We start from the raw sequence: 9837 nt of genomic DNA on the forward strand, positions 1-9837 counted from the left end.
GGCCAATCTTTTTGCGTACTCGCTTGACTGATATCCTTAAAATGCCTGCTTATGCAAAATACATGAAAGACATCATCACCAATAAGAGAAAAATACCGGAAGCTGAAATCCCCACCATGCTTGGTACTTATACTTTTAAAGATGAAGTACCTAAAAAACTTCGAGATCCGGGAATACCAACTATACCTTGCTACATCAAAAGAAATTATGTGAAAACTGCTTTATGTGATTTAGGAGCTGGTGTTAGTGTTATGCCTTTATCTTTATATAAAATACCTGATTTGAATAAGCTCACACCTACTGAAATATCTTTGCAAATGGCTGATAAATCAACTGCCATACCTATCGGTATTTGTGAGGATGTGCCCGTTTTTGTTGCTATTGTTACTATTTTGACTGACTTTGTTATACTTGAGATGCCTGAGGACGACAACATCTCGATTATCCTTGGTAGACCCTTCTTGAATACTGCAGGGGCTGTTATTGATTGCAATAAAAGCAAGGTCACTTTTCATATCAATGGTAATGAGCATACGGTGCACTTTCTGAAGAAACAATTCCAAGTGAATGGTGTCAATGTTATTGAAAAATCTCCGACAATCACTATTGGAAGTTTTCAACTACCTCTACCTACTGTTAAAAAGAAATATGAAATGCTTATTGTTGGGGACATTCATATCCCCGTTGAGGTAACTTAGTGATTTATGAAAGTTCTTCGGTTCCATGTTAATCGAAAGTGGTTGTTAATAAGACTTGATCAACCTTATTAATGGATCATTTTTGAGAGGTATGAAGTTGATGAATTTAGTAAGCACTACCTTTGGTCCCTACCTTTTATTTTTTGTTTTTATTTAGTTATAAATAAAATAAAATGTCATGTTTTGTCTGTTTTCTTAATTTCCCATGCAATAAAAAATGACCCAAAAATAAAAGTTCTCAGAATGCTCTGAAAATTTAATATGATTTTTTCTAAATATTTAAGAATTTCTGGTGCAAGTAACATCAGAGGGAGGTGCACCAGGTGGGCACAACCCACCTGGGCACGCCAGGACCCCCAGGCATGCCCTGGTGGGTTGTGGTCCCCATGTGGGCCCCCTCACTTATCTCTTGACACCACATCATCACCTACCTCCATAAAAAAATCACCTTTGCTCTCTCTCTCTCTCTCTCTCTCTCTCTCTCTCTCTCTCTCTCTCTCTCTCTCTCTCTCTCTCGTGTTCTTGCTCTCAAACCCGCGGATTTCAATCTCTTTGCTCGAAGCTCTGTTTCTGAAACTGTTTCGGGGGATTGTTGCTTGGTATGTGACTCCTTCGTTTGTCCAATTAGTTTTTTTAGTGGTTTATATTTTGAATAATTAGCTACTCTTGGTGCTGCCGTAGATGAGCTTGCATGTTGAATCTTAGAGTTCTAAGTCGTTTGAATGCTTGCTATGGCCTCTGTGTATCCCTATGAGTAGTTGCTATCAATCTTGTAAAATTTTGTTGATAAATTTTTGCCACCCAAAATTTTTCAGAAGATTGTACGCGAATATGATGAACCTCTTTGGAAGGAGGTCTTCGAAGAGGAGATCCTCGGAGGCATCTTCTAGTGACAGTTCCATTCGTCGGTCTTATGTTGAACCAAGTGAAAGTTCCATACAAGATGCCGCCACCAAAACATGCTTGTGGCTGTGCGACGAGTATATGGTGCATGTGGGCATTAAGGAGGAATTTGAGCAATATGTTCACAATGCCGGTCTCGGTCCCTACATTTCAGATAAGTGCAATCAACACCACACTCTCACTGAATCATTTGTCAAAGGATTTAAATTCCATCCCCGCGAGTCTAGGGTGTCATTTAAACGGTATGAAAATTCATTTACCATATCACTAGAGAGTTTTGCTCACCACAGCAAAATCCCATTCTGGGGTTCACTTGACGAACCACCAAGGTCTGAATTCCAAGCATTTTTATCTAGCCTTTGCTACGGTGAGGCGAGGGGAGTGACGCAAGGTAGAATAAAGAGCATTCATTTTCCCGCAATTCAGTACTTTGCATTATTCAATGGAAAATGTATAGTAGGCAAACAAGATTGTAGTACACTTTGTGCTCCAGACTTGAGCCTCATACGCACCGCTCTCACCGGTGATAGAAGTTATAATCTAGGAGAGATCATTGCATGCAGGTTGCAACATAATGTTAATAATGGCTATTTCTATGGTGGAATTTATGCCACACGTTTAGCAAGAGAGCTGGGTGTTTCACCTTTGCCCTATGACCCTATTCTACCCATGCAGTATTTAGATTTTGATGCTGTGAAACGCCATAAGATCCTTAAAGGTGAACCCCATAATTTCACTTACAAACTGCTATTTAACCAAGATTCTGTTGTGCACACCTATTTGCCTGCGCCTACTCTTTTTGATTATCACAACAAGGGAAGATATTTTGTTCTTGAGAGTGAGGCCCGAGCTCACAACGCGGCGGTTGTGGTGGCACGGCAGGCCGAAGCATCCGCACCGAGAGCCTCCGTGAGCTACCACTCCGACTATTATCCAGGCTACTGACTGATACCAAGTTAGGCCAAAAGCCTAAGCTTGGGGGAGTACGTGTTTTCCACCGACATTACATTCATGTTCACACATTTGATTCCAGTTGTCGGTGTCCACACTTTTTCATTGTATTATCCATGTTAAATTTATTTTCTCGCTTTCTTCTTGTGTGCTTGAAAAACTTGAGAAAATACAAAAATATTTCCTTCTTCTTTTTGATTTTTCTTTCTAGAGTAGTTAGCTGTAGCACTAAAAAACCCAAAAAGATTTCCTTATTCTTCTTTTGCTTGTTGGGAGCTCTCCCGTGTAAATAGTTTTCCTCGCTTTTGCTTTTCCCTTTTATTTTCCTGTTCAAGAAAATCAAAAACTCCAAAAATATTTCAGTGTGTTTCTCTGAATTTTGTTTCTTTTTATTCGAGTCGTACCGAGGAGAAGACCACGATGAAAATGTTGAGTGGCTCTCATTTGCATTATTGTTGATCTAACAAAGAGCCCATATTACTTTGTCTTCTCCTGTTGAATAAAATGTTTGTAGATTCCAGCTTAGTCCACAACACTCTTGCACTATGATTATTTTCATATCGTTCGGTCATGCAAGTGAAAGGCAATAATGATGATATTTGATGAACTGGCTGTGGCAGAGAGAAATGGGTATGAACTCGACTTGTTCTGTTTTTGTAAATATGTTTAACCTAGTATCCATAATTCAGCCCATTACGATTAAACAATGCATAAGTAGCTAGGAGTGGATAATGATTTATCTTGGATATCAACATTGCGTCAAAATGATTGTGATGTAGTATGATGATATGGTATCCTCTTCTGAATGTTCGAGTGGCTTGACTTGGCACATGTTCATGCATGTAGTTGAATCAAACCCAACATAGCCTCTATGATATTTATGTTCACGGTCTTCATATCCTACTCATGCTAGTGTCCGATACGTCCATTTTGCATCATGTTTTCCTACTGATATTTATGATGTTTTATGCATAATAATACTTTTTGGAGTAATTCTAATGCCTTTTCTCTCATAATATGCAAGGTACACACAAAGAGGGAGAATTCCAGCAGCTGGAAATATGGACCTGGAAAAGCTACGTCAGGCTACCTATTCTGCACAACTCCAAACAAGTTGAAACTTCATGGACAATTTTTATGGAATAAATGAAGAATATTGGAGCAAATAAGTACCATAGGGGGCCACTGATGTCGGTTGAAGCTACGTCGGTATTTCCCCAAAGAGGAAGGGATAATGCAGCACAATGGCGGTAGGTATTTCCCTCAGATATGAAACCAAGGTTATTGAACCAGTAGGAGAACCAAGCAACACAACGTAAACAGCCCCTGCACACAGATAACAAAATCCTCGCAACCCAACGTGTTAAAGGGGTTGTCAATCCCTTTCGGGTACGGCGCCTCAAGATGGCAAACGGACGTGAGATAAAATTGTAGTAGATTGATAGATCGAACGCCAAATAAAATAAATGAGAATAAAATGCAGCGAGGTATTTTTGTATTTTTGGTTTAATAGATCTGAAAATAAATGCAAAGGAAAAGTAGATCGCAAAGGCAAATATATGAGAAAGAGACCCGGAGGCCGTTGGTTTCACTAGTGGCTTCTCTTGAGAAAAATAGCAAAGGGTGGGTAAACAAATTACTGTTGGGCAATTGATAGAACTTCAAATAATCATGACGATATCCAGGCAATGATCATTATATAGGCATCACGTCCAACATTAGTAGACCGACTCCTGCCTGCATCTACTACTATTACTCCACACATCGACCGCTATCCAGCATGCATCTAGTGTATTAAGTTCATGAAGAAACGGAGTAATGCAATAAGAACGATGACATGATGTAGACAAGATCTATCTATGTAGACCCCATCGTTTTATCCTTAGTAGCAACGATACATACGTGTCGGTTCCCCTTCTGTCACTGGGATCAAGCACCGTAAGATTGAACCCACTACAAAGCACCTCTTCCCATTGCAAGATAAATAGATCAAGTTGGCCAAACAAAACCCAAATACCGGAGAAGAAATACGAGGCTATAAGAGATCATGCATAAAAGAGATCAAAGAAACTCAAATACTTTCATGGATATAAAAAGATATAACTGATCATAAACTCAAAGTTCATGAGATCCCAACAAACACACCGCAAAAAGAGTTACATCATATGGATCTTCAAGAGACCATTGTATTGAGAATTCAGCAAGAGAGAGGAAGCCATCTAGCTACTAACTACGGACCCGAAGGTCTACAATGAACTACTCACTCATCATCGGAGAGGCACCAATGTAGGCGGTGAACCCCATCCGAGATGGTGTCTAGATTGGATCTGGTGTTTCTGGACTCTGCGGCGGCTGGATCAATATTTTGTCCACTCCCCTAGGGTTTTGGGAATATTGGGGTATTTATAGAGCAAATAGGCGGTCCGTGGGGCACCCAAGGTGGGCACAACCCACCAGGGCGCGCTTGGGCCTCCTGGCACGCGCTGCTGGGTTGTGCTCTCCTCGGAGCACCCCCCAGGCGCAGCCAGGGCCCATTATGTGTCTTCTGGTCCATAAAAAATCTCCATGGAGTTTCATTGCATTTGGAATCCGTTTGATATTGATTTCCTGCGATGTAAAAACATGCAGAAAACAACAACTAGCACTTGGCACTATGTCAATAGGTTAGTACCAAAAAATGATATAAAATGACTATAAAATGATTATAAAACATCCAAGATTGATAATATAACAGCATGAAACAATAAAAAAAATTTAGATACATTGGAGACGTATCAGCATCCCCAAGCTTAACTCCTACTCGTGCTCGAGTAGGTATGTGACACCCGGATAATTAAGCTACAGTAATCCCAAGTTAATGGTGCCACGTCACCACTCTTACTGTTGCTAATCCTCGCTTGATCCAAATCTTAGTTCAAACTCAAATTCAAATTAAAGTCCAAAATTCAAGTTTCTCAAACATGCAAAATAAAATGTTCAAAGTGTGGCAAATATTCCATAACTAATTATGGTGATGACCCAACACTTCTGTAAAGTATTTAAATGCCCTTTTGTGAATATAGTAGTGGCTATAATAATTAATTAAATGCCCTTTATAATTTATAAAATATCAAACTATTTAAATTGCGAGTGAAACCTTTTGTGGTAGTGGGTTATTTTGTAACTCAATTTATGGATCCAGTTGTATATTTTAGTAAAACTATTTTTGCTAATTAAAATAAAGAAACAAGAAAAGTTTTTAAAAGTAAAACAAAACAAACAAACAAAAGAGAAACCCCCCACTCCCTGGGCCATGGCCCAACATCCTCCCCAGCCAGGCCGACCCAGCTGCTCCCTACCGTCCCCTTCCTCTGCAATAGGGATGCAGGGGGATCGTGGCGCCCATCTGCCGACGATGGCCGGGCGTGGCGGCCATCCGCCCCCCTGGTGCCCTACTAATACCCCGCGGCCACCCCCCAAACCCTAGACCGCCCACATCTATCTCCCCCTCGATCCCCCATCTTCCTCCATCCCCTTCTGCTCGATCGCAAACTCGAGAACTCGCATAGTGACCGTGCTCATCGCTGTCGTTGCCGTGGCCACCATCGTCGTCGCCGCTCGGGAGTACGTCCACGAGGTCTACCACGGTCGACATCATCCGTTTTGGGCGTCTCATCAAGTCAGGGAGCTGCGTAGCCGACATCGTCTTCGTCTTCTTCGTCGGGTTGCCGCCTTCTTGCCGTCGATCCGCACCATCCCGACCGTCCCCGGCCTCCCCGACCACGTCCCCGGCTCCGTGGTGAGCTCCTTCCCCCGAATCCCCCTTATCCCCCAAGTTTTTGTCGTTGTATGCCGCCGTCGCTGCCGCACCCGAAGTTTTTTGTGCGTGCGCTCTCGTGGCGCTTCGTCGAGTCCTGGCCGCCCCGGGGGCACTCCCTGGCCGCGCCCTGCGTCCGCTCGCCGCGCCCCGGGTGCGCTCAACGGTGAGTGCCCGCCCGCACAACCACAACCCTGGCTGCTGCCCGCGCGCTGTTGTTGCCGCTGGCTCTGTCAGGCCCCTGTACATCTGTACATGGCCGTGTGTGAGGCCGGCTTGGGCCATTGCCGCTGGGACTAGCCCCCGTTTAGACTAGATAATAGTTAGTGGTTAGATTAGTCTATGTATAGATGACATGTGGGTCCTTGTTAGTTTAATCCCTAGTAGTTAACTAATGTGCCTATTACATGTGGGCCACAAACCCTCTGTTGACCAGTCAAATTGACTGGGTCAACCCAACCTCTGGCCCACTGTCATACACTAGACTAGGAAACCCCTGGTACACTTAGCATTTTACTTTTTAATTCGAATTAATAATGATTTCAGAATATTTTTAAAACTTTGAAAACTCATATAAAATAATCCGTAGCTCGGATGAAAAAGTTTTATACATGAAAGTTGCTCAGAACGACGAGACGAATCGGAATACGCCCTTCGTTCATGTATCACATGCCCCTAGCATAGCGAACATCGAACTTTTCCCCTCCGGTTCGTGTGTCCAAAAATGCCTAACTCCGGGAAAATTTTCCCGGATGTTATTCCCCTTCGTCGGTATCATGTAGCACTGCGTTAGAAAACCCCTAGCCCCGCGTGTTACCCCCGTCATGCATTTGTGTTGCATCTGTTTGCATTATATTTACTGTTTCTTCCCCCTCTTCTCTTCGGTAGACCCCGAGACCGCTGTTGATGCCCCTGTGATCGACTACGTCGACGACGACCCTCCTTCCCTTTCAGCGGAGCTTCCAGGCAAGCCCCCCTTTGATCATCCCGATATCGCCCATTCCATTTTCTCATGCTTGCATTAGATTTTGCTACTGTTATTGTTTGCTCCTATTCTGATGCATAGCCTGCTTTTGTAACCTGCTCATTGTACCTTACCTGCTTATCCTAAACTGCTTAGTATAGGTTGGTTAGTGATCCATCAGTGACCTCGACCTTGTCCTTGTTGCCCCTGCTTCATCATCGATGACTCGATCAACGTGATCGACGACCAGAGCCCGGCACCTCACATCACATCACGCCCCTTTTTGTTGCGCCGACACTATCCTGTAGTGGTGGAGCCTGGTCCGCCCTGCTCGCAACGACCCGGAGTGCAACAGGCGATGGGCCCAGACCCCGGAGTGCTTAGGATGTAGACCGGCGGAGACCTCTCTGCTGAGCCTAGGTAGGGCTACGACGTGTTGATCTTCCGAGGCCGAGCATTGACCCAGAAAAGTGTGTCTGGCCAGAGTAATCAAGCGTGTTGGAAAACGTGGTGCACCCCTGCAGGGAAGATATATATTCGAATACCGTGTCCACGGTAATGGACGTTCAGACTTGTATCCTGATCTATTATAACTAGAACTGGTTACTTGAGACATGTGATGGATATGTGGCTCCGGGATTGCTTTCTCTCATGGAGTCGAGGAAGGATCTCTGGGCATTAATTATACAACATGCTTGTTAATTATAAACTGCTATTCTTTACTCTTCTACATGCTGCAAGATGCTTGAAGATGCTAGTCTTCGATAGGCTAGGCTTTCCCCTCTATTCTGGCATTCTGCAGTTCAGTCCACAGATACAACCCTTCCATTTGATACCAATGCATACTTAGCATAGATCTGATGCTTGCGAGTACTTTGGATGAGTACTAATGGTTGCTTTGCTACCCATCCCCCCTTCTTTCTTCTTTCTGGTTGTTGCAACCAGATGGTGGATCCCTGGAGCCAGATGCCACCGCCGATGTTTGCTACTACGTGGAGACCGCCGACGACCAGGAGTAGTTAGGAGGTCCCAGGCAGGAGGCCTTGCCTCTTCGATCATTGATGTTTGTGTTTGCCTTCTTAAGGCAGTCCTATCTAACTTTATGTCTATACTCAGATATTGTTGCTTCCGCTGACGCTTGTGTATCGAGCTTGTATTCGATCCCTCGAGGCCCCTAGCTTGTAATATGAAGCTTGTATTATTTTAATTTGTGTCTAGAGTTGTGTTGTGATATCTTTCCGTGAGTCCCTGATCTTGATCATACAAATTTGCGTGTATGATTAGTGTACGATCAAATCGGGGGCGTCACAAGGTAAGTGATAAAAACAAATTTTTTGATGTGGAATGCTGCCTAACATGTCATATCGTATTCTTTTCTTTATAGCATGGACATTTAGACTTTTATGTGATTCAAAGCAATAGGCTAGTTTTGACATGATAATTTAAATACTCAAGCATATCAACAAGCAACCATGTCTTTCAAAATATCAACGGTAAAATAAGTTATCCCTAGCCCATCATGCTCAACCATTGATCCATTCATGAAACACACTCGCATATTAGCTACACCCAATACTTAAGTACGATCATATTGCCTCCTAATTGGTGCTTTTATGAGAGAAGATGGAGACTCAAATTCAAAATAAAAATTGCATAAAGTAAAAGAAAGGCCCTTCGCAGAGGGAAGTAGGGATTTGTAGAGGTGCCAGAGCTCAAAGCGAAAATTGAGAGATAAAAACATTTTGGGAGATGTGTCCTTCCCACCAACGAAAACGACTTAGAGTTCCCAACACTTTCCATGCTAGATATATCATAGGCGGTTCCCAAACAGGAAATAAAGTTTATTCCTTTTTCAACCATACTTTCACTTTCCATGGCTAGCCGTATCCACGGTTGCCCTCCATACCAACACTTTCCAAGGAATTTATTGTTTGACAACATAAAGTAAATTCAATTTTCATTTCGGGACTGGGCATCCCTAATACCTTTGCCTTACTCTCGTGCAATGACAAGTGAATAAACACTCATCGTGAGAATAACACATCTACCATGGAAAATATTAGCCACCCCTCACCGCTCCGCGAGCGGAACGAACACACAAAAGAGAAGTTTATTTTGAAAATTAGAGATGGCACATACAAATTTGCTTAGAACGGCAAAAGAATACCGCATATAGGTAGATATAGTGGACTCATGTGGCAAAACTGGTTAAAGGTTTTTGGATGCACAAGTAGGTATCATACTTAGTGCAAAATGAAGGCTAGCAAAAGATTGAGAAGCGACCAACCAAGAAACGAATAATCTCATAAGCGAGCATTAAGCATAACTAACACCGAATAATGCACCACAAGTAGGATATAATTTCATTGCATAATTATTGACTTTCGTGCTTGCATAGGGAATCACAAACCTTAACACCGATATTCTTACTAAAGCATAATTACTCATCAACATAACTCACATATCACATCATCATATCTCAAAACTATTACTAAGAATCAAGTTTATTTTGTCCAATGATCTTC

The 9837-nt window shown here is 42.7% G+C and overlaps 1 long non-coding RNA gene across 1 annotated transcript; it reads left to right on the forward strand.

The window, feature by feature from the left end:
- Positions 1-5946: 5946 nt before the first annotated feature.
- On the forward strand, positions 5947-8527 carry LOC141021522 (uncharacterized). The gene is made up of 3 exons (XR_012182840.1): positions 5947-6330; positions 7237-7314; positions 8258-8527. It is a non-coding gene; the product is annotated as an uncharacterized lncRNA (long non-coding RNA).
- Positions 8528-9837: the final 1310 nt, after the last annotated feature.

This window comes from Aegilops tauschii, chromosome 4, assembly GCF_002575655.3.
Source record: "Aegilops tauschii subsp. strangulata cultivar AL8/78 chromosome 4, Aet v6.0, whole genome shotgun sequence".
In the NCBI taxonomy this organism is placed as follows: Eukaryota; Viridiplantae; Streptophyta; class Magnoliopsida; order Poales; family Poaceae; genus Aegilops; species Aegilops tauschii.